At 24.0% G+C, this 2,360-nt stretch overlaps 1 long non-coding RNA gene across 2 annotated transcripts; it reads left to right on the top strand.

The window, feature by feature from the left end:
* Positions 1 to 2,347, top strand: LOC143737771 (uncharacterized). Of its 2 annotated transcripts, XR_013203711.1 has the most exons (3): positions 1 to 255; positions 1,297 to 1,417; positions 2,310 to 2,347. It is a non-coding gene; the product is annotated as an uncharacterized LOC143737771 (long non-coding RNA). The 2 variants fall into 2 exon arrangements; XR_013203710.1 differs by lacking the exon at positions 2,310 to 2,347 and having other exon boundaries at positions 1,297 to 1,907.
* Positions 2,348 to 2,360: the final 13 nt, after the last annotated feature.

Below are 2,360 nucleotides of genomic sequence, written 5' to 3'. Positions count from 1 at the left end.
AAGAAAGAAAGAAATGTTAGGAAAAAAAGAAAAAAATGTTAGGAAAAAGGAAAGAATAGTTAGAAAGAAAGAAAGATTAGTTAGAAAGAAAGAAAGAAAGAAAATTAGTTAGAAAGAAAGAAAGATGGATTAGTTAGAAAGAAAGAAAGAAAGAAAGAAAGAAAGAAAGAAAGAAAGAAAGAAAGAAAGAAAGAAAGAAAGAAAGATGGATCAGTTAGAAAGAAAGTTTAGTTAGTTAGAAAGAAAGATAGATTAGTAAGAAAGAAAGAAAGAAAGAAAGATTAGTTAGAAAGAAAGATAGATCAGTGAGAAAGAAAGAAAGATTAGTTAGAAAGAAAGATAGATTAGTTAGAAAGAAAGAAAGAATGATCAGTAAGAAAGAAAGATAGATTAGTTAGAAAACAGATAGATTTGTTAGAAAGAAAGATAGATAAGAAAGAAAGAAAGAAAGAAAGAAAGAAAGAAAGATAGATTAGTTAGAAAGAAACAAAGAAAGATGGATTAGTCAGAAAGAAAGAAGGATGGATTAGTTAGAAAGAAAGATAGATTAGTAAGAAAAAAAGAAAGAAAGAAAGAAAGAAAGAGAATGGTTAGAAATGAAGAAAAGTAAAAAGGAAAGATAGATTAATTAGAAAGTAAAAAAGAAAGAATAGTTAGAAAGGAAGAAAAGTAAAAATGAAAGAAAGAAAGAGAAAAAAGAAAGAAAGATTAGTTAGAAAGGAAGAAAGAGATAGTTTGAAAGAAAGAAAGATTAGTTAGAAATAAAGAAATATTAGTTTGAAATAAAGGTAAAAAAAGAAAGAATGGTTAGAAAGGAAGAACAGTAAAAAAGAAAGAATAGTAAGAAAGAAAGAAAGAAAGAAAGAAAGAAAGAAAGAAAGAAAGAAAGAAAAAGAAAGTTGAATTAGTTAGAAACAAAGATAAATTAGTTTGAAAGAAAGATTAGTTTGAAAAAAGAAAGAAATGAAAAGTAAAAAAGAAAGAAAAGTAAAAAAGAAAGAAAGAAAGTAAAAAAGAAAGAAAGAAAGTAAAAAATGACTTGTTGGAAAGGAAGAAAATGAAAAAAGAAAGAAAAATCGAGAAAGAAAGAAAGAAAGAAAGAAAGAAAGAAAGAAAGAAAGAAAGAAAGAAAGAAAGAAAGAAAGAAAGAAAGAAAAATGGATTAGTTAGAAAGATAGATCAGTAAGAAAGAAAGAAAGAAAGATTAGTTAGAAAGAAAGAAAGATAGAAAGATCAGAAAGAAAGAAAGAAAGAAAGAAAAAAAGAAAGAAAGAGATTAGTTAGAAAAAAAGATAGATTAGTTAGAAAGAAAGATTAGTTAGAAAGAAAGATAGATCAGTAAGAAAGAAAGAAAGAAAAAAAGATTGATTAGTCAGAAAGAAAGAAGGATGGATTAGTTAGAAAGAAAGATAGATTAGTAAGAAAGAAAGAAAGAAAGAAAGAAAAAGAATGATTAAAAAATAAAGAAAAGTAAAAACGAAAGATAGATTAGTTAGAAAGAAAGTAAAAAAGAAAGAATAGTTAGAAAGGAAGAAAAGTAAAAAAGTGGGAAAGAAAGAAAGAAAGAAAGAGAAATTAGTTAGAAATAAAGAAAGATTAGTTTGAAAAAAGAAAGAAAAGTAAAAAAGAAAGAAAGAAAAATAAAAAAGAAAGAATGTTAGAAAGGAATAAAAGTAAAAAAGAAAGAATAGTTAGAAAGAAAGAAAGAAAGAAAGAAAGAAAGAAAGAAAGAAAGAAAGATGAATTAGTTAGAAAGAAAGAAAGATAAATTAGTTAGAAAGAAAGAAAGATTAGTTTGAAAAAAGAAAGAAACGAAAAGTAAAAAAGAAATAAAGAAAGTAAAAAAAGAATAGTTAGAAAGGAAGAAAAGTAAAAAAGAAAGAATAGTGAGAAAGAAATAAAGAAAATTGATTAGTTAGAAAGAAAGATAGATTAGTTAGAAAGAAAGAAAGAAAGAAAGATTAGGCAGAAAGAAAGAAAGAAATGTTAGGAAAAAAGAAAGAAAAAATGTTAGGAAAAAGGAAAGAATAGTTAGAAAGAAAGATAGTATAGTTAGAAAGAAAGAAAGAAAAAGAAAGAAAGAAAGAAAGAAAGAAAGAAAGAAAGAAAGAAAGAAAGAAAGAAAGAAAGAAAGAAAGAAAGAAAGAAAGAAAATTTTTTTAAGAAAAAGGAAAGAATAGTTAGAAAGAAAGAAAGATTAGTTAGAAAGAAAGAAAGATGGATTAGTTAGAAAGAAAGACCGAAAGAAAGAAAGATGGATCAGTTAGAAATAAAATTTAGTTAGTTAGAAAGAAAGAAAGAATAGTAAGAAAGAAAGAAAGATTAGTTAGAAAGAAAGATAGATCAGTAAGTAAGAAAGA

This window comes from Siphateles boraxobius, unplaced genomic scaffold (genome assembly GCF_051911475.1).
Source record: "Siphateles boraxobius isolate OS27281-9 unplaced genomic scaffold, OSU_SipBor_1 130, whole genome shotgun sequence".
Lineage (NCBI taxonomy): Eukaryota > Metazoa > Chordata > Actinopteri > Cypriniformes > Leuciscidae > Siphateles > Siphateles boraxobius.
This window is presented reverse-complemented; position numbering and strand designations above follow the sequence as displayed.